The sequence below is a fragment of the Pelobates fuscus genome, chromosome 4, assembly GCF_036172605.1.
Source record: "Pelobates fuscus isolate aPelFus1 chromosome 4, aPelFus1.pri, whole genome shotgun sequence".
NCBI lineage: Eukaryota > Metazoa > Chordata > Amphibia > Anura > Pelobatidae > Pelobates > Pelobates fuscus.
Genome location: NC_086320.1, coordinates 214,714,528 through 214,738,512, shown reverse-complemented (window position 1 = coordinate 214,738,512; position 23,985 = coordinate 214,714,528).

The window sequence follows — 23,985 nt, the reverse complement described above, 5'->3', positions numbered from 1 at the left end:
TGCATCAGTACAAAACACTGTAATCATTTATACATTCTCGCTAGCATTTTTCACATTTGCATGCGCATACATAAAAGCATGGTTTACCTTATCTTATGGGTTATATCAATCCATAGCTACAGTTTATCACATTAAAACATTTGTAATCTGTGTTCAATTGAAATCACAGCTCTTGATTGAACTATATATTTACATTGACCAGCCACAACATTAAAACCACTGCCAGGTGAAGTGAATAACATTGATTATATCGATACAATGGCTTCTGTCAAGGGGTGGGATATATTAGGCAGCAAATAAAAAGTCAGTTCTTGAATTTCATGTGTTGGAAGCAGGAAAAATGTGAAAGCGAAAAGAGGTGTGTGACTTTGACAAGGGCCAAATAGTAATGGCTTGACGATTGGGTAAGGACATGTCCAAAATGACAGGTTTCCTAACTCTGTATATTTTTGCAGGTAGCATTGAAAACACATTGCATCACATGTGTATAATGGGCAAATAATAGGTGAGATAGGAGGTACAACAATCAACACAAGTGCATAATTGACCCAATTTTAAATTTTTAAACAATTTAAAGCCCTGCTTTCCTTAACCCAGAGGTACTAACGATGGACTAGGTGAAGCTGTATGTGTCTGCTGACTGAACTTTGCTTTGTAAGTGGGGGTTGTGCATATGGCACTTATAAGAATATGGCTTCCATGGAAAAACCTTCCAATGGCTTATAGATTTAGCTGATTCCGGCCAGGGGATGTGTAAACAGGGTGTACGTCTGGGGTAGAACGTATCGATAAGTGCACATAGTAATAGGAGAGCAGGATAGGACATGTTTTGTCTGTATTTTTTTTTTTTAATCCTCAGCTTGGCTCTGTCTTCCCCCTATATGTTATTAGCAGTTGCTGGTTTATTATTATGCAGTTTAGCAGACATGCACTCAGCATGACGAGGAGGGGGCATGGAGGAGGTGTAAAACCTCCTTCTAGAAATATCAGAATCATATTGACTCAATAGGTTTTTTCAAAATTCAAAACTGATATGTCCATTATATCACAATGGAATTTAACTGCCAAAGCATATGTAAAACAGGTTTTAGATAAAAAATTTTTTTCGAAACTAGCATCCTTTGGCATGCGTACTGCCAGGGGTACAATCCAGTGCCCCAGGGGGAATGAGAAAAAAATTAGTATTGGCGGTGGTGCAGCCGCATGGGCTAGGAACTGCAGGATGAGTGGATCCATCAGGAGGCCCATGCACCTTTTTGTAACGGACCGTTTCGCTCACAAGAGGATAAAAACCGTTTAGGCGATAATCCCCTTCCAGATGGACCAACAGCTACTGCAAGCACCAATCTCCAGAACTGCAAACTGCACGAATCTTCCAACTCCCGAACTGCACACACTTGAATTCCCCAATCTCCCGAACTGGAAACACACAAACACTGGAATAGCTGAACAGGAAAAGCATACAATCCGCTTACACTCCTGGCAATCAGCATACAATCCAATTCCCCCAAATACGAGACGACACTTCGGTTTGAGGGTCAAGCAGAATCTGGTTTACTGGGGCTAACTGCCCGGATTTTATGCAGGTCTCCCACCTGGTGGACACTCCCCTAGGGGACCAGATGGGAAACTGGGAAACATATAGGACACTGACCAATCACAGACATACACCTTTAAACAATCCCACAATGCATTCCAATCCCTCCTCTCTGCCTTGGAGATAATTGAGAAGTAATCCAATTATCTCCAAGGACAGAGGCAAAACTCCATTACACATATGGCAGACAAAAAGACAGTAAAAGACTTAAAATTACATACTGATACCTTTAGTACATAAAACATATGCATTCTACATATCCCCAGATAGCTTAGATCTGAGTGCACATTATTACCGAATGGCGCTCAGATCACATACATATAGTTCAATCGCCATGGAGCCAAAGTCTTTCACATAGTCTTTCGTTACACGAATAGGCTCCATGGCATGGCTATCTGGGGTGAGGCTGTTCATACGGTCTAACTACCAAATGAACAGCCAGTCGGTTCCACTACCGAATGCCGAGGTCAGGAGGCTGGCGGCTCAGCGGTGTTCGCGCAATAAAGTGTCCGTTTTCAGTTCCATAGTTTGAGCGCTGAACACCGCTGGCCGTTCGGGAGTTAAAATGGCCGCTGCCATGTGTTCGGCAAATGAACAAAGGCCACCCAGCGTTCATCAATTAAGCTGCGGTTAACCACAGCTTCTGGGCGGTCAATTGACGGCACACTCCAGCTCCTAGGTGGTCCCTCGTACGGTAGTTTGTTTGGTAGCTGGAATCTACCGAACACCCCGGCAGAAGGGCACGAACAAGCCTTTCTGCAGGGAAAATAAAAGCTTTAAACTACAGGGCCATAGTCGCAGGGTAGGAGGCTAGCAACCAGGCTTCTCCAGTTCACAGTGGCGAGGTTGGTTTCGCCACACTTTTAATATGCTAGAAGTGCTGGGAGGAAGTGAGCTGGTCACTCCTCCCAGCTCAAACAGATACAGCCGCGAGGGAGGAGGGAGCCGTGTGTGGCAGAATAAACTTCAGTTGTACTCCCAGAACTGTGTCGTCCAGTTGCTGGGGAGGAGGTGGGCTATTTACTTGGCAGTATCTTGTTCCTGATTTCAGCTCTTGGTGATCCAGCGGAGGAAAGTGTGTCTGTGTATCAACATGTGTGGTAGTGTTTGTGTTTTCTGTCTGTACATCTGTATGTGTGGCAGTGTGTATATGTGTGCCTGAATCTGAATGTGTGTCAGTGTTTGTATCTGTGTATCTGCATGTGTATCATTGTGTTTGTGGAAAAAATAGATACAAGGTGTATTGAACAACAAATATTTGGGACTGGCAGCTACATACATACACAAGCGTCTAAAGTTGAGTGGTAGCTCAAAGAAGTATAAAGAAGTATGTGCGCTCAAGAGTGAATATGTAAAAAAATGACTATTGTATTTACTGTGATTTAACACTTATACAATAAATAGATATATTTATTTAAAAAATCAAACAAAACATTGAATAAGTAAAAAGTCACAATGTGTGCACGGATCCACTTTGGTAAACAATGTATCAATCAACTTTCTCTATAGAATATGTAACACAATGCAGAGTGTAATATAGATACTAATATGTCACTTAACTCTGTATTGAAAGTACAAAGTATAAAATACAGTATCAAAAGCAGCTGCCAAAAAAACAAATAAAAACATAAAAAAAAACCACCACAGAGATTATATCTCTTATGAAATCAATATAATATAAAAATAAATCAATAAAAATTATTATATAAAACAAAAAAATATAATATAATACATAAACAATAATAAAAAGTACCTGCCTCGGTGTGGGCCCCCCACGAGGTAATAGAGGAAAAAGACCCCAGAAAAAAGGAAGGGTTTTGGAGAGAATTCTATGCCGCCGGCATCCGACCCACTTCAAAAGGGGTCCGTCGAGGAACGGTGATATGCACCGCGGTCGGGATCTTCGAAAAAGACCGCGGTGATCGTTGTGGCAGACCACACACAGGCCCCTGGTAAGTCACTCACGATATGAAAATATATATACCGCGGTCGGTATCTTCTCAAAAGACCGTGGTATAATTGAAATGGAGCAGCCTTGAATGTGTAGCCGTCAGTACTCGGCTTCACTGTGTCGGGAGGTATAGTAGCCCTCACTTCCCTTAACCAAAATAAATGGTGGTAAGGGGCATAAAACTTGAAGGAAAAAATGAATAAAAAGAAAACAAATAATCAAAGAAAAACAAATAAAAAATATATATAAAAAATAAATAAAATAAAATAAATCAATAAAACAAATAAAGGCAGCCGAAAAGGATCGAGTGGAACCAGCCACACATGCAGTCACGTCTATCATTGTGTTTGTGCAACTGTATGTGTGTCAGTGTTTGCATCTGTGTGTCTATGTATCATCAAGTGTAGCACTGATTGTGTCTGCCTCTACATTTGTATGTGTCAGTGTTTCTATCTGTGTATCTGCATGTGTCTCCCTGTTTTGTATCAGTGTGTCTGTGCAACTATATATGTGCCAGTGATTCTATCTGTGTGTCTGTTTATTTTCATGTGTGGCAGGATTTTTATCCGCGTGTCTGTGCAACTGTATGTGTGTCAGTTTTTACATCTGTGTCTATGCATATTTGCATGTTTGCCAGTGTCTGTATCATGTGTCTGTACATTTGTATGTATAAAAGTGTGTGTATCAGTGTATCTGTGCAACTGTAAATTTGTCAGCGTTTGCATCTGTGTATATGCATGTGTGTCAGTGTGTGTATCTGTGTATCTGCATGTGTGGCAGTGTGTGTATCAGTATGTGTCAGTATGTTTATCTGTGTGTCCGTACATTTGCATGTGTGTCAGTGTGTGTGTGTGTGTGTGTGTGTATCTGCATGTGTGTCAGTGTATCCATCTGCACTACGAGAAGCAGGGAGAGCCTGGAGAAGTGGGGCAGAGGAGGAATATGGGATCCTTGGGGAGAGGAGAAGTAGGAAGAGCCTGGGGCATGTGAGAAGCAGGGAGAGCCTGGTGCAGAGGAGAATCAGTGGAAGCCCGAGGCAGAGAAGAATCAGCAGGAGTCACAGGCAAAATGGTAAGGGGAAGCCTGGGGCAGAGAAAAGAATGTGTACATTTGAAATAACAGCAATTATATTAATTACACACATTTTGGTAATATGAGGGGTACAATTTATGGAAATGGGCTTCCAAGGGGTTATCAAGTGAAAAAAGGTTGAGACCCACTGTTCTAAACAATAATTATGAGCTTCCAATAAGCCAGTAACAGCGGAATTAAAATTTATCTGAGCCAATCAACTGCAGAGAATAGCTATCATCTGAAATGGTATTGTGTAAAGTTGGACATAAGACATGGAGTAGGGCTGGTTTTTAGAGAGTCTTCAGTGAATATACGTAGGAGAAACCATAGCATTTACCTTTTATTTAAGATTTATAATATATTTGTCTCAGTTATATTGACTATAAAGTTTCACTGTTTATAGTGACTCCACAAGCTTAGTACTATGGATAACCTCACTGCTTGTTGCCTAGTAATACTAAGCTTTCAGCATGCTGACTTATCAGCTTACTCATTCAGCCCGATTTGTTTTAATCTTGTTCTTGAAAGTTACTAAATGCCGCTTCTTAAAGTAATTTAAAATTTCAAATATTTACGTAAATGTGCAGAAACGATGCTAATTTGTCTTAAAAGGAAACTAATCAATAAACTGATGTTAAAGAAACACTCCAGTTCCCTGAAGCTCTATAGTTTGCTAAGGTACTTTAGGGGTTAACTGGCTGCCCCCTCTTTCTTATTTGATAAAAGTCTGAATTTCAGTAGAAATAATCACTTTTGTAAATGTCCAAATTTTGTATTTGCCTGCATGTTAACCAGACAGCTGGGAGGAACAATCTTCTTCACTCAAGCACTCAAAGCAAATGTAAAGGCTGCTCGCAGAGAAGCACTGGATTCAGTTTGTGTCACAGAGAAGTATTGGTTCAGCCTGATGGTTGCCATGTTTGCACCATAATATCTCAGTGCTTCTTTATGAGAAGTATTGGATTGGCCCAGGAAATCCTCACTAGGGATAGAACAGAGCTGCAGGGAGGGGAGCATCTAGCCAATGGAAATATGATAACTTCTATTTTAGACATATTAGTGTGCCTAAACTAACACAATCTACTTACATTTTTGCCTAAAATATTTGCTATGTTTATGTCTGTATGTCTGTCTATCCATATACCCAATGATTATTATTATTATGATATTTATATAGTGCCATCAAATTCCTCAGCGCTTTACAATGGGTGGACGAACAGACATGTAGTTGTAACCAGATGTCACGGCTAGTAATGTGGTCCAGCACGCAGAAACTATGTAAACATATACATAAGTAAGAAAAGGAAAATAACAGGACAGAGCGTAAACCGGACCTTAGAATGGCCGGACTAATACGCTAGAGACAGAGAATGGTCAAAGGGAAAGCCGAGGTCAAGGAAGCCAGAAAATACTCAATACTGATTAAACAAGCCAAGTCAGGGAAACCAGAGATCAGAATAACCAGGGAAAAGCCAAGGATCAGGATACCAGGAAATCAGAAACACGAAAATAGCACTCTCAGGAAACCAGGAAACAGAAACCACGACAGGGCAAAGTACTGGGAAAAGCTAGGTTTTTAAATACCCCTCTCTAGGCTATGATTGGTCAGAGGGCGACCTCTGACCCCAAAACGTGCGTGTGCGTTGACGTCACGCACACGTTGGTATAATTCTCGGGGGCGGAGCTACTCTTAGGCGCGACCACGTGGTCGGCGCCATGTTTGATTCGGGCGTGATGCCCGGAAGAACGGAAGGAGCGGTTCCCGGCTCGCCGCCGAGCAGGTAAGCTCGTGTTGTCAGCACGGCCGTGCCGGTCGGGCATGGCCGTGAGGCTCGGTGGGCCGGTGACCGCAACACCAGACAAGTTGGACACACAGGAACAGAGGGGTTGAGGGCCCTGTTCAATGAGCTTACATGCTAGAGGGAGTGGGGTAAAATGACACAAAAAGGTAAGGATAGTATTAGACTAGTGACAGTTGCAGAAGAGGAATCAGTCAGGAGCTATTAACAGTTTAATTGATACGCTTTTATGAAGAAGTGGGTTTTTAACGATTTTTTAAGGAGTGGAGACTGGGTTAGCATCTAACGGATTATAGGATTATAGGAACTTCCTCAGGTTTGTAGGAGAAAACAAAATATAAGGCAACATAAAATCAGCATGTCTAACCTTTTACTCCTCCTACTCATTTTGATTTGTTTATGTATTCTTTATGATTGATGCTGCTGTTAGAGTTTAGTAAAGAGAGTTAAGCAAAATATGAAGCCTCCTATCATGTGGTATGTAACAGATTGAAGATCCTTACCTGATTTCGTGTGGATATTACAATACAGCAGTTCGGGACTTCTAACGTATTCCCTATACGAATACAAACTACAGAACACCGGACCACCCTGCTGTTTCATTAAGTGGTTATTTACCTCCCTGACCGGCATATTCAGCTTCAAAGGGAAACGCACGAACGCGTTGTTTCAGTTCCTGGGTGGCCGCCATTTCGGGACTTTTCCACGTGTTCGCAGCCATCTTAACTCCCGAACAGCGCTGTTTTGCCGTCGAGCGTCTGGAACTAAAATCGGACACTCGAGTAGGCAAACACCGCTGAGACCTCCATAACACCGGAACTTCGTGCCAAAACTACCGAACACCCTGCCGTTCGGTAGAAAGACTTAATATCCTATGGGGATACTAGCGAACGTCGAATTTTGCATGGATGGCAAGCCTTCCTGGGACGTTTAACACACGAACAAAGACCGACCGCAAGGCCAAAATTCATGGAACTATTTTCGGCTACTTTGCCTGTGCGGTCGGTCAAAACTTTAAAGTCCCATATCTCCCGAACCACTGAACCGAATGGGCTGATTTTTTTATATGTTGGTCCCCCAGAATAGGGCTATGGGGTACATCCAGAACTTGGGGAAAAATTTGTTTCTGTTAATTGGGTTACAAGCTTATCTGAGGGGAGGAGATGTGTGGGATGTACCTTATGTTTTATTGGTTGTTGTGCTAATTATGTGGGTTTCTCTCTTGCATGGGCAGAATCACATTAAAGGAGAAACCCTGTCATTAAAATTCAGTTCTTCTTGACCCTTCAAAACGTAGCCTCGTCTTGTTCTTGGAAGGGGATTTGCTGCATAACCACCTTGCTATTTTAACAGCTATACCTTACTCTTCTCTTAGATCTCGTGGATGGGAATAAGCAACTTCACTACTGCAGCTTGCCGGGAAAAAGGACGTCTCCAACGGCTGATACCCTCTCACTACTAGGGTAGCCGTTACATGGTAAAATTACATTTAAACAGAAAATCTACTCAATACCTATTTTGTGCAATGCAGTGCTGGATCTGTTACCTCCAATGCTGCATTTTAGCAAAACAAAAACAACATGGAGTATTTGTGGCGCCAATTGCTAATTTTGCTCCTTTAACGGAAAGGCCATAAAGCTACTGTTCAAAAGAAAATTAGGTTAATTATTAGGTTAATACATTATTAAAGTATAGAAATAATCAAAGAACATCACTTCATCACTGTAAAAACAGGACATTGCTTGAATCTCTAAGGTTGAAACAGAATCTGCTCTGCTCCTGAGATCTTAATAAGTCGGTATTGATCTTTAAATCAAATCAATAGCTTTAATTATTTGTTTACAGCAAAAACGGATCATTCAGCAGAATCTAAGGGTCAAAAGAGTGTGTTAATATCTGATTTCCAATTTTATATTTAAAAGGATTATCAGAGTAACTTTATAGGTTTAACCATTTCTGTTTCTGAAATTCAGTTCTATTAAATTATTATTATGAGAAGATACAATAAACCAATGACATTCTTTGCAGTGGGAGAACTAGTTAAGAGAGAGCCTGGTACTATAAATTAGTTTTGTCTGTCCCTTTATAGCAAGAGTGACAAAAAGGTAGATGTTCCTTGTACAGGAATGTATTTCTGTGTAGTGTTTTTAAATTCAGGGCTGTATTTCTGTGTAGTGGTGTTTGAATGCATGTGTGTATTTACATATACATATACACTACCATACACTAAGATACACATGTATACACATTCAGTTATGCTCCAAAGTTTGCATACCCTGACATAAATTGTGAAATTTTGGCATTGATTTTGAAAATATGACTGATCATACAAAAAAAAAAAAGTATTTTATTGGATATCATATGAAGCTATGTATTATCACATAGTTGTTTTGCTCCTTTTAAAATAACAGAAATCACCCAAATAGCCCTGATCGACAGTTTACATACCGTTGAATGTTTGGCCTTGTTACAGACCCACAAGGTGACACATACAGATTAAAATGCAATTAAATGTTAATTTCTCACACCTGTTGCTTTTTAAATTGCAATTAGTGCCTGTGAATAAATAGTCAATGAGTTTGTTTGCTCTCATGAGGATGCACTGAGCAGGCTAGATACTGAGCCGTGGCGAGCTAAAACGAACTGTCAATAGTCATGCATAACAAGGTACTGGAACTATATAAAGATGGAAAAGGATATGAAAATATATCCAAAGCCTTGAAAATGCATGTCAGTACTGTTTAATCACTTAGTAAGAAGTGGAAAATTCAGGAAACTCTTGATACCATGCCAAGGTCAGGTAGACAAAGAAAGATTTCATCTAAAACTGCCAGAAGAATTGTTCGAGGTACAAAAAAACCCTCAGGTGATCTCAGGAGAAATACAGGCTGCTTTGGGTAAAGACGGTGTGGTTGTTTCAAGGAGCACATTAAGACAATCCTTGAACAAAAATAAGCATCATGGTCGAGTTGCCAGAAAGAAACCTTGACTGTGCCAATGCCACAAATAAAGGCTAGTTACAATATGCCTGACAACACCTTGACACGCTTCTCGCACACTGTAATTTGGAGTGACAATACCAAAATAAAGCTTTATGGTCACAACCAGCATGACAATGACCCTATGCGCAAGGCCATGTTGACCCTCCAGTGGTTACAGCAGAAAAAGGTGAAGGTTCTGGAATGGCCATCACAGTTTCATGACCTTAATATCATCTAGGCACTTTGGGTGGATCTCAAATGTGCGGTTTATTCAAGATGACCAAAGACTTTGTCTTAACATCTGGGCACACCTGCAGAAGAGTATATGTCCAAACGCATTGTGTGTGGACACCTGAGGAAGACTATATGTCCAAACACGTTGTGTGTGGACACCATGCACCTGAGGAAGACTATATGTCGAAACGCATTGTGTGTAAACTTCATGAGGTAGGACTTATTGTTGAAGGCACCTTACTTGATGTAAGCGTTTTTATGTGTGTTATGTAATACATTGGATGTCTTTTTAACTTGGAGCCTTCTTATAAGTCTTCTATATTGTGGAGAATATTTCTTCAAGACTGCATCCAGAATCAAGTTTATTTATTTCATGCTTATTTACTGAGTCAGTATATTACAGGCTGTCAGGGATCTTACCTGGAGTGGGAGTCCGGCAGGCAGAGTTAAGGCACCCTTTGCAATTCGGCACAGACCGAGGGGACTCAGAACAGAAATCCCCAAGGCTGTGACACAGTGCACTGGGGCTGAAATAACCAGTGCTTCCTGGAACGCAGTACAGACAAGGGAAATCCAGAAGAGTAGTCGGTAACAGAATCAGAAGTCAGGGCTGGCGGCAATCTGGCGAAAACAGTAGACGATCAGGAGGTCAAAACCAGGAGTCAGATAAACAGCAGTGAAACCAAACAGAACAGGAAACACGATCTGACAACGAGAACCAGACTTGCGGGGTTTAAATAGGAAGACTCAGCCAATAATCATGGAACCAGGAACAGGTGTGCAAATCCCAGGCCAACAGGCTCAGACTACAGGATACCAAGAACATGTAGAAACAGTCAAAGATGCGTGGAGCCCAATGTAAAGATCCTGACTGGGATGCAGGAAACTCAGGTTCGATCCCAGCCAGACCGAAATACACAATATTGTGCAAAGCACAATGATGATCCTGACACAGGCTCAGTAAAATGTGAGTTGTAAGTTTTATAGGGTATTTATACTGTTGTATACCTATTCTACTCACCATATCACTGTACACATATTTTGTATACAGATATGTATATATTTTGATATGTATTTATTATCTATTGTTTTTAAGGTTAAATTAGGTGATTGATTTCACAGTGGGGTATGGACGCATCTATTTGTTTAGCGCCTACTTGCATTTTCGCACTTTGCTTTATGGTAGACTTGTCAACTTTTCAGTATATTATTCCTGGAAATGTATTCAGAACTTTTAAACCCTTTTTATTGAAATGTTTAGGTGGACCAATCACCTCAATATCAGCTGTCTTCAGCTCGGAGTCACCTGATTTCACTACTTTATAGTTGTGCCTTGTTTAATTATAGTGTCAGTAATACAGTTTTCCTATCTGTTATTGTGATGTACATGGATTATGATAAAATGATGTGCATGTTTACAAACCATAAATTAAATAAGTATTATTTAATAAACAAAATCCTAAACACTATATATATTAATTATTTCTTCACTATTAGCTGTATTTCTTACTTAAACTCACAAAACTCCATAAAAGTTTCTCTGTAAGGAAGGATATTTAGTTAGATCTCAGTGGGAAAATTTAAAGTAAGTCACTTGTACTGCTGATTAAGATTGATGAGCGTTTGTGAACCGAGAACTTCTCTGTATAACAAGAAACAAACTTTGAATGTTTCCATGTCTCTTGTTTACCTCATTCAATGGAAAACCAGAACTGTGCTGATTACAGTTAGATCAATATTGTTAAGACACATTAAGCTAAAATGTCTCTTTAGAATAGGAAAATAATGGTGTAGGAATAAGGAATTGTCAGTCCTAAAGGGCATACTACAATCAATGGTATCATTTACTCAATGCATCTCCAAACCTCTGCCAAGCAAATTCCAGTCAATTACCTTCTAAGTCGCCTCCTGAGTCTTTGTACTTGCTTATTTTATTCTTGGAGAATAACTTTATTTAGCTGTGTCTGTGGAATATAGTGTAACTGCAATGCTGTACAATAATGAGATGGAAAATCATTGTTATTTGTCAAAATTAGAGACTAAAGATAATATTCAATTAAAACAGAGATGGGAAAAAAAATCAACAAAAACGACAAGATGAAAACAAATATGCTAATATCAGGTCCTTGTCCCCTCACTCATCTACCACGCCGCATCTCTCACTCACTCCATGAGGATGCCGTGTCGGAGCTCGACCCCCCAGGCAGTACGGTCGGTTCAATCATCCACGCCAACCTCTGTTCGCACGAACACCACTTACCAGATACATAAGGAAGAACGTACGAACACCACCTCTGTTCATGCGAACGCTACTCACCTATACTCAGAGACGTAACTAGAAACCACGGGGCCCCAGTGTAAAAAATTGCCCTGAGGCCCCCCATACATCTACCTCCTACCCCACACGTCCCCACCTCCCCACACATGCAGACAAACAGGTACACATGCAGACACATACATACAGACACACACACACACACATACATACACAGAGACCCATACATACAGACATACATACAGACACATGTAGAGATACACACACATACACTCTTATACACACCCTCAGACATATACACACGTACACTAACAGACACATACATTCAAAGACACACACACACAGACACACACACACACATACACACTGAGATGCACATACACTTACAGACACACACACATACACTCAGACACACACACTCACAGACAAACACATACACACTCAGACACACATACACATTCAGAAAACACACATACACTTATAGACACACATATACACTTGCAGACACACACACACTCACTCACAAACACATACACTTACAGACACATACACATTCAGACACACACATACACATACACTTACAGATATTCACAAATTATTAATATTAAATGATCACCCAGCCTTCATACCTGGAGAGCTGACATGGATCTGTCCCTCGGGTCCAGTAAGGCTTCAGTGCGGTGTGCGGCAGAGTTCCTGACAGACGCAGTGAGGGAGCTGTGTTCTCTCTGCTCTGCTCCGTCGCAGGTTGTCTACTGATGCCGAGAGACGAAATATGAAATCATATTCTGGCTTCCGGCATCAGCAAACCGCGGGTGAGGGAGCAGAGCAGAGAGAACATAGCACCCTCGTCGCATCTTACAGGAACTCTGCCACCCGGGGGAACACAGAGGGGGCGGCATCTAGATGGCCCATGGTCTCAGGGGTCGTGGCTGCGGCCGGGCCCCTGCAGGGGCCTGGTCGCCGCTGAGACCCCTGCGACTGTGGCAGGTGTGCCACTGCCTGTACTGCAGGAGAATCAAAGGGCATGCGCGCGCCGACACAGAGCTTTTGAAAGGTGCAGGAGGTGGAGACCATGGTGGAACCTCAATTTACAAAACCAACCGAGTACCTCCGTCAATCACTGCTTCCTAGTACTGCCAAGTACCATAAGCACTGCACTTGAGCACCATAACCACAAACACTAACCACTGCAGTTTGATTGGGGTCTCGCCGTCCTCCACCCACTCTCGACCCAAGACCAGGATCCAGCTTCCAGTAGGTAGACCTTAGTCAAGAGAGCAGGGACAGGAACAGCTTTTACAAGAGCTTAGTGATTATAGCAATATCCTGAATGTATGTAGTTCTGCAATCCTCCAAACATGAGCCAAAACTTCATGAAGGGTAGAACAAGTTGTAACAGAACCTTACCTTTGCCTGGGAACATTTATTGCTAAACCGGCGCTTTAACCACTAACCAGGTACATGCACATTAACAGAGACTATAACCACAATGGAATGTGCTTACCTGGTTCATGTGGATTATTTTTAACACATGTCGGGACATTTAACCACTTTCGTCTATTTTATGCAATCTGTACGGTAGAGATTCAGCATGTATAAGAATGAACACAAACTACCGAACACCGGACCACCCTGCTATTTAATTATGTGGTATTTTACCTCCCAGGTCGGAACTTACCATCCGTATGAAACGCACAAACTCTTTGTTCCAGTTACTAGGTGGCCGCCATTTCGGGACTTTTACACGTGTTCGCGGCCATCTTAGTTCACGAAGAGCGGTGATTTGCCGTCGAGTGTCTGGAACCAAAATCGGACACTCGAGTAGGCGAACACTGCTGAGACCTCCAGCAGTGTGTGTGATAATTATGTTAACTGTTTATCTGAGGGGACGAAATGTGTGGGATGTAACATGTTAGTAATTGGTTGCTGTCCTAATTATGTAGGTGTCTCCCTTTCATGGGCAGAATCGCATAAAAGGAGAATCCCTGTCATTAAAATGTAGTTCTTCTTGACCCTTCAAAACGTAGCCTCGTCTCATTCTTGGAAGGGGATTTTTACTGCATTATTATTTTACTTTTTAACAGCTGAACCTGACTCTCCTCTTGGATCTTGTGGATGGGAATAACCAGCTTCATTACTATACAGCAACTTGCCGGGAAAAAGGACGTCTCCAACGTCACTACCTGGGTAGCCGTTACTCAAGTCTGAAGCTTTAATGGTACAGGTTAGCTTATATACAATTCCTCAGGCCAGAGGCACCGCCCCTGTACCTGATGGAGCACCACATTACAAACTGTACAGACCAATAAAAAGTATAACAATGTCCGACACTCCCACATACTTTAAACAATCCCTCCCATCTGCCGGTGATATAATTAAGGTAGTTAATGCATAAACCTAATTATCCACAGGCAGAAAAAAAACACACATTTTTATAGAGTCCCATAAGTACCCCAAAACATAACATATCCCCATAAATCTTACATCCCCTGATAGCTCTGATCTGGGTGAACAACATATCCAAAAATCTGAAATTTTATGGAAGTCATATTTTTGCCCAGGCGAACCAAGGATTTCATGCCCAAAACAGTTGTGCTAAGTTCCACTGGAGAACTGACCTGGAACCACGTTTTCATGCCGAAAATAATTCCAGGGCATTCGCGGCTAAGTCCCCCTGAAGTCTATTTGCGGTTTTAGTCCATGCGAACAAGATGGGAGTTCGAAGAACCAATGTTTAAAGTGCCAATAGGCACAATTAGGGTCTCTCAGCCGAAATAAATTAAAGGGGCCGTAGTCACAGGGTAAAAGGCTGGCCAGTAGTCCCCTCCAAGACCCAGTGGCGAAGTTACTTTCATCACACATCTTCCCTCCCAGGGGGAGACTAACCAGGTACCTGACCTTCTGTCGGTCAGTACCTGAGTTAGTCGAGCAGCCCACCTACCGCTTGCTGCTGCTGGGATGAGGGACCGACAATCTCCTCTCCCTGTAACTCGCCCTGCCGCTGGGGAGTCAGACCGACTGTCTCGACTCCTGGTAATGCTGCCTGGTGCTGAACCGCTTGCTGCTGCTGGGATGGGGGACCGACAATCTCCTCTCCCTGTAACTCACCCTGCCATTGGGGAGAGAGATCGACTGTCTCTTCTCCCAATAACACACTCTGCCGCTGGGGAGTCAGACCGACTGTCTCGACTCCTGGTAATGCTCCCTGGTGCTGAACTGCTTGCTGCCGCTGGGGAGAGAGGGCGATATGCTCCTCTCCCTGTAATACACGCTGCCGCTGGAGAGGGTGACCGACAGTCTTCACTCCAAATAACTTGTCCTGCCCCCGGTCGAGAGAGACCGGTTGTCTCCTCTCCCTGTAACACCCTCTGCCGCTGAGGAGTCAGACCGACTGTCTCTACTCCTGGTAACGCTGCCTGGTGCTGAACTGTTTGCTGCCACTGGGATGAGGGACCGACAATCTCCTCTCCCTGTAACTCACCCTGCCACTGGGGAGAGAGACCGACTGTCTCTTCTCCCAATAACACACTGTGCCGCTGGGGAGTCAGACCGACTGCCCCTACTCCGGTTGTAGCTGGGGATCTGGGCCGGCTTCATCTCCACCTGCCGTCTGGAGGTCATCCCAGAACCAGTCTATGAGGTCCTCCAAAGCAGTAGCTGGTAGGGAAGCAGCTAGGTCTTCCTAGCTGTAGGGTGGCAGATCTGGTTCTGCCTGTCTGGTAGATTGGGGCTGAATTGAGTTGAGCAGGTTTTGGTAGTCCTGCTCCAGCTCCCACTCTCTTGTCATCAGGTGGGTCATGTCTTCTCTTGCCTCGCGGTCGTCATCCCAAACATGCATGCCCACCCTGTAGTCATAGATGTCTCAAAATGCTGCGGAGATCAATTTCCTCCTCCAAGGCATCCCATAGTAAACCAGGGCCATGATAATCATCACCTCGGGCAAGTTGTGCTCAGCTGTCCAGGGGGTATGTTGAACCGTATACCACCATAGGACCTGGTATGCATTGTCTAGCCAAATACCAGGGTCCCCCCACCATACCAGGGTCTCTAGTCTTGTCAGCCACTCATCCAGGGGCATAACTCATAATCACATGTTAGCATATTTGTAAAGGAGTTGGGAAGGCAATTACTAACAAGAAATATCTTTGCTGCCTGCAGAAATCATAACATGAAACTCTACCTCAATATACAAATTAATGAGCCTTGCTTTTCAGGTAGTGCATATAGCTGTTTCAAGATCCTTACAACCAACAGATGGTGCTGCACGGGCTCCACAGCCAATTCCACATAGTTGGTTGAAAGCAACAGCAGGCCAGGAGAGCACGCAAAATATATAACAATAAACAATTACATTATACACACCAGGCACCTATAATGGGCAAAGGATGACTTAAACATAAAGTGTCTGTTTTCTGCTTCCAGTGATGGTGACAGGTGTCACATTATAGTCATCAAAACAACTTTAGCTTAATAAAGTAGTTTTTAGTCTATAGATAACGCCCTGAAGTCTCTACTCAACTATCTGCCATTTAGGAGTTAAATCACTTTTTTATGACAATGCAACTCTAGCCACCTCACCTTGGCTGTGACGGACACTGTATGCTTAAAAATAACTTTCATTTTCAATCAGATGTTAACTCGCTTTAGATGTTTTTATCTTCTGGTCTGTAAATAAACTGTGGCACTGGCTGGAAGTAGCTATGGAGCAGACAGAAACACCTCCCACCAGACCACCGTACCTATCTCCTCCACAACAGCACCTATCTCTCGCTACAATCCCTATTACCACACAATCCCACTACAGCCCCAATATTCCATTACAGCCCCTCTTCTCACACTACAGAAACAATCCATCCCACTACAGTCCCTATCTCCCCAACCACAGCCCCTGTCCCCTCCAGCACAGCCTTTGTTCCCATACTGATGCACCTGAGCCTCCTCCTTGCTTCCCCTATCCTCCACACTACAGCCCTTGTCTTTCCACTATATCCCCGGTCCCTCCCACCACAGCCCCTTTCCCCCTACAATGACCACCATTGCAGACCCTAAACCTTAAAATAAAAGCCACTGTATCACCTCAAAATGCACAGTTCCCTGCACACATACACTGCAGACATACACTCCCCACACACATTTCTTTACACCAATTGTCATCACAGCAGGCGACACCAGTTTGCAGTAAGAAAGAGTCAGGATGTTAATGGCACACCTAGTTTTATGGAGCATGAATAGGTTCTTATTTAATTTACATTTTAATTTTTATCCATCTTGTGGATGTCTGAAGTCATGTTGTGGAGAGAAGGCTGGTGATAATGACTAAATAATTGGAAATACTAAAGTAGACACTTAAGTAAATGTTTTAAAGTATGTACGGACATTTGAGCAAATTTTGGAAATTGCATCCTGAGACAATGAGCATTTAAGCATTTCAGTTATTGATCTTAAAAATGGAAATGGAAAAATGGAAATTTGCACGTCACGTGAAAGGAAAAATAATAGATAAATATCTGTAAAAAGATGAATGGCTGCAAAACAAGCAGCCAGCTTGTTTTTTGACCTCCTCGGGTAAAACCATTTAACATTTATTTTCTTCATACCTGATAGGATTGAAAAAGGATGTAGAATAGACTGTCCTGGCATCTGATGCTAACGTAAGTACTATTTTATAGTGAACATATCTGATGAAGGATATATATATGGAAATCCCAAAACCCTACGCTTGATTAAAAAGGAATGGCCAGTGCATCCTGTTAAATGGAAAAATGATCATAGTGCATATTGTTTGTGAATTTGGTTGTATTGTATTAAGCCTCTAAACCAGGGACAAAGCCACCCACTGGGTGCATCAGTTGAGATAGACAGTTCCTGTTGCCTATTCATAGTATCTTCACAAACAGCTTCAAGCCTGCATTCAAGAATGATATTGGTTTATAGCAACTATATTGTAATGGGTCTGCCAGCTCTGAGTAACATCAGGGTATGAACTGTTTGTATACTGATCATATATGAACTGTTCGAATATGGTCCAAACCATCCTGAAAATGCACAGTTCTTTCAGCTCTTGAAAGCACTTTGCTAGTGAGGTATTTACATCTTGTCAATTTTATTTCACAAAAGCGACACATACACTTGAATGGGACAGCTTTTGCATGATAAAATTTCATATATTTATCAACCTTTGAAGGTGCACTGTTAGAATTCACCATGTCCTACATTATGGCCATTTACGGTCAATAGTTGTACAAGGAAACTGCATGGCTAGTTTCTAGATTTTATATAAATGTGGGAATGGCTGCATAGTGGAGCTCACTTTTTAGACAAGATTTTTGCATATTCATACAAGATTTGGTCAAATGTATGTGGACACCCACTACAAGTTATCATATTCAAGTGTTTCAGGCACACCCACTGCTAACAAGTGCATATATTCCATAGCTAACCAATTCTGACCCTAGTTAACCCTAACCCTAGCTATTCATAATACTACCTAACCCTTACTAAATCTAACCCTAGATAATGCTAACTAACTCTAAGTCTAGCTAACAATAACTCACTGTACCCCTAATCATAACAATTAATTGTACATTAGATTGGCCTCTAGGCAGATTAATAGCTGTGAGAGACAGTAACAATGAATACCTTGCCTTTACCTTGGTCCACTAAATGCCAATCAAAGTATGTACCAGGCATAGAGACTGCCTACAACCCTACATCATGGGCTGGCAAGCATTTGAGCATTGTTTCAGCCTGCCACAGCTTTCTAAGGCCAGGGCAAAGTCTACAAAAGTATTGCTGAAAGTCTCTTACATGAGATATTTAGCAATAGTACTTCCTGCAATTAGCATGTTTAAAATTGATCTTTATTAAATATTTTACATAAATCTATAACCCAAAGTCATACAAACATAGGCCATTATATTGCTTCATTTACAGCTAATAAAATATATATTTAATGGACAAAACATAGTATATATATATTGAAGCCAGGGTGAGAACAAATCACATGAACAAGTAAAGGGAATAAAAAGTTAATATAATACAGTGATGGAAAATCATTACTTTACTGTATGTACATCCTAAACAGATCCTGGAAGCATTGTAACCATTTAGCCACATTGTTGCTATTATTAATTGAGGATAGACTAATCCATCTCATACCTTTTTCCATATTTAGTTAGTTCATAATTTGGTTCTTAAAATAAGTCCCAGTAATTGGATCAGATCCTTTCCAATGTCTACATATTAGAATTTTTGTAGCTAAAAAAAAAAGTGTATAATTATCATAGTTTCTGATTTAGATACATTGGATCAGTTTAAATGCAATAATGCAGTTTCAGATCTCTTAGTTAGATTCAGTTTAATAAGCAATTCAAATGTATCCAATTTACCATACAATTTTGATTAATTCATAGGTCCACCAAATGTGAATGTGAGAGCCTTCTTTAGAGTCATATCTCCAGCATGAGTAGAGAGGGTACATAAAGATAAGTTTAGAAAGATCTAGATCCCACCTATGTAGAAACATAGAATGTGAAAGCAGATAAGAACCATTCGGTTCATCTTGTCTGCCCAATCTAAGTACGTTTATTAGTCCCTGGCCTTCTCTTACAGCTAGGATAGCATCAGGGGCGTACCTAGAGCATTTGGCACCCTGGGCGGGTCCTATTTTTAGAACCCCCGCCCCCCCCCCAACTTTAAATATAAAAACAACCAAAACATGTTTTGATGTATTTAGCACTAAGCAGTGTTTGTGTGTTTAAATGTATGCATGTTTTTGTATGGAGTATATGTGAGTGAATGTAGCGTTGTGTTTGTATGTAGTGTTGGCGTTTGAATGCAAGCATGCATTTGTGTGTTGTGTGGTATTTGAATGCAGTGGTATGGTTATATATAATGGTGGGGTTTGTATGTAGTGTTAACGTTGAAATGCATGAGTGTATTTGTGTGTAGTGTTGGAGAGATTTTTAGATGTCTGCACATATACACATACACGGACATACACACATGCAGATACATATACACACAAACACAGTCACACACAGATACACATGCAGACATCGTGGCGACTCTAGGAACAATATATATGGGGGGACACATAAGATACCACAGTCAAAACAGGAGGGGGAGCAGTAAAACTTCTCACCAGGGCAGGGGTAGGCAACCTTTTAGCAGCACTGTGCCGATATAGGATTGTGATGTCCCGTAGCGTGCCGGTCCTATTTTTTTAAATTTAGGTGTGTATGCTGCCGTATTCTGTTTGTGTTATTTTTACTGCAGTTGCTTTGCATCATTGTATTTGTGCGTATATGAGCTATTATATTGTATATGTTCATTAGTAGTTTATGATACATATGAATGTGGGCTGTGTATGAGGGCTGCTTGTGGAATTGTGTGTGGATGGATTTGTCACATTGTGTGTTTGGTAGTGTGTGTGGGCTGTTTGGGGTATTGCATGTGAAAGGCTGCATGTGGGGTTTGTGTGCATGTATGTGGATTGTTAGCGGGTTACGTTTGTGCAGATTGTGTGTATGTTTGTGTGTGCGCTGTTCGTATTATTTGTATAAGGAGAGGGTTATACTTCATTTCTGTGTTATGAATGTAAATTAGTGATAGTAAAAATGTCTATTTACTGTGTATACCTGTATTCAATATCTACTCAAAATGGCTGCTAGAGCACCCGCTCCCACCGACTAACTACCTTGTGTAACAAGATGGCGCCTACATCCGGAGTAAAATCCCGGGATGATGGTGACATCACGCCTCGTATGATTTGCATTAGATAAGACACTTAACCAATTAGAGATGTATTCTCTCTGTTATCTACATTTTTGCATATGATGTATTTTTGCCTTTATAAAGGGGCTTGCCACCCCCTGAGTAAACATTCAAAGTTTTTTATTAACCTGATACCTGTGTCTCAGTGTAATTTACTTCAACGCGCACGCATTTATTTTAACAATTTGGAAAGGAGCAGATACTCAGATAAACACTTGGTTTGATCCACAATATCTGTGTATATCTAGCAGTATGGTTGGCTTCCCTGGGTTCCAGTGGGGACCAGGCTGGCCGAGTACAGGTCAAAGACAGGAGCTGCAACAGCAGCTGCAGGCTGCTCTACTACGTTGTGGATTCCCATTCACAAGTGCTTGGAGGAAGTGATCTGAGATAATTTCCTCTATGTGCTGCAATGCTTAAATTGAGGATTGTCCTTCACCATCTTTTCGTATTAGCAGATATTTGAAGTTTTACTGGGACTCCTGATAGGCCTAGAGCCAGGCTCTAGCAGCCTTGAGTGCCGTGCAAAGACACCTTGAGTGCCGTGCATGGTAATATTCTGCCATTGGCTGTCTGATGCCAGCATGCTGTGTTCTGCATGCTGGCATCTACTACACATTTGCATATAATTCACATTAGCCACCCAGATTTCTTGTTGTGGGCTGGCTGACACCTCTCAATTCCAATCTTTGTTTAGCAGATAACTCCTCTATTTGCTATCCTTATGTGGGATTGCCATATTTAAGAACACCAAATAAGGTGCTATCTGCTAAACAGCACCCTCATTTGGTATCTTTAACTATGGAAATCTCACATACGGCACCAATTCAGGGAATGATCTATTAAACAGCTAAAGGATTAAATAAAAACGCCCTTTTCTTATTTTCAGTTGTTTAGTAGATAAATCCCTTATTTGTTATCCTTATGTGGGATTGCAATATTTAAGGACAGGAAATAAGGGAGCTATCTACTAAACACATATGCAGAGATGCACACAATCGCACACATAATCACATATATACACAAACACAATCACTGATCCACACATACAATCACAGACACACAATCGCATACACACACAAACATCACATACATACACACATTTAATAATTACGAGGTCCACCCAGCCTTCCTACCTTGCTCTAGAAGGGCTGGAGTGGATCCTCAGTCCCTGGTGGTCAGTGGTTGCTGCTGGGATCTCTGTGCTCTTTCTGCACAGGTCCATCGCACGCCCTATAATGATGCCGAGGCCGCAATGACATCATATCCTGACTGCCGGCTCACTGCAGGGCGAAGACTGCCAGACACAGTCAGATGCACACAGTCCCACACACAGTCACTCACACACAGTTACAGGCAGACAGTCCCACACACAGTCACTCACACACAGTTACAGGCAGACAGTCAAACACGCAGGCAATCACACAGGCAGACAGTCACACATACACACAACACAGTCACAGACAGTCACTCACACACACACACAAAATCACAGACAGTCACACACACACACACACACACACACACACACACACACACACACACACACACACACACACACACACACACAGAGGCAGACAGTCTCACACACACACACACACACAATCATATAGTCTCACACACACACACACACAGTCAGAGAAAGTCACTCTCACACACACACACACACACACAATCACAGGCAGACAGTCACACACACACACAGACACACACACACAGGCAGACAGTCACACACACACAGTCACACAGACAATCACAGGCAGACATTCACAGGCAGTCACACACACACACACACAATCAGAGGCAGACAGTCACACACACACAGAATCACAGGCAGATAGTCACACACACAGTCACAGACAGTCGCTCAAACCCTCAATCACAGGCAGACAATCACAGGCAGACAATCACACACATTCACACACAGTCACACAGACAATCGCAGGCAGACAATCACAGGCAGTCACACACACACAGGCAGACAATCACACACACAGTTAAAGACAGTCACAATCACAGTTACACACACACACAGAGTCAAAGACAATCACAATCACAGTTACACAGAGCACACACACAGTCAAAGACAGTCACAATCACAGTTACACACAGCACACACTCTCTCACTTACAGTAAGCTTGGGCTGGAGGAGGAGTGGATTCAGTCCTTCCTGTGCTGTAGTTGTCAATCACACAGACAATCGCAGGCAGACAATCACAGGCAGTCACACACACACAGGCAGACAATCACACACACAGTTAAAGACAGTCACAATCACAGTTACACACACACACAAAGTCAAAGACAGTCACAATCACAGTTACACAGAGCACACACACAGTCAAAGACAGTCACAATCACAGTTACACACAGCACACACACAGTCAAAGACAGTCACAATCACAGTTACACACAGCACACACACAGTCAAAGACAGTCACAATCACAGTTACACACAGCACACACTCTCTCACTTACAGTAAGCTTGGGCTGGAGGAGGAGTGGATTCAGTCCCTCCTGTGCTGTAGTTGGGGAAGCAGGAACTCCTTCATGCATCCCCTCTGTGTGCAGCAGTATGAGGCTGCATGTAGCTCCGCCCCCACGTCCGGCCTGGCTCCACCCCCATGGCCGTTCTGGCCCCGCCCCCAAATCTCCGTGCAGCCAGATCTCCAGCTCCTGCTCCCAGCCCCTGCGTGTGAGCTGTGTCGGCTGCCTGGCGCCCCTGCTGCTATGGCACCCGGTGCAGCCACACAGCTCACTGAACTACAAGCCTGGCCAGCCCTGGTGGCACCCCCGTGCCTGATGGCACCCGGGGCGGACCACCCCCCCCATCCGCCCCTTAGTACACCACTGGATAGCATTATGCTTATCCCACACATGCTTAAACTCCTTCACTGTGTTAACCTCTACCACTTCAGTTGAAAGTCTGTCAAGATTCTTTAACTGTTCCTTGTAAGTTTTATCTTGTAATCCATGAACCAGTTTAGTAGCCCTTTCCTGAACTCTCTCCATAGTATTTTGAATTGAATTTATGTAAATTTTCAAACAATAAATCAGATTATTAGTTAATCTAATCAGATTTCAGCCATTCCTCTTGTTTAATAGAATAATTCAAGTCTAATGGCCATCGTTCTATGGCTGCAGATTGTATACCTTGATTTTCAGATGTAAACATTGTGGATCATTTCGTAAGAATTCTGAGGATATAATTTATAATTATTTAATTATTTTTCATTTCATCCAATTTCTTTATTTCATCTTGGTTATTTGTATACAATAAGTATCAAAAAAGTCTT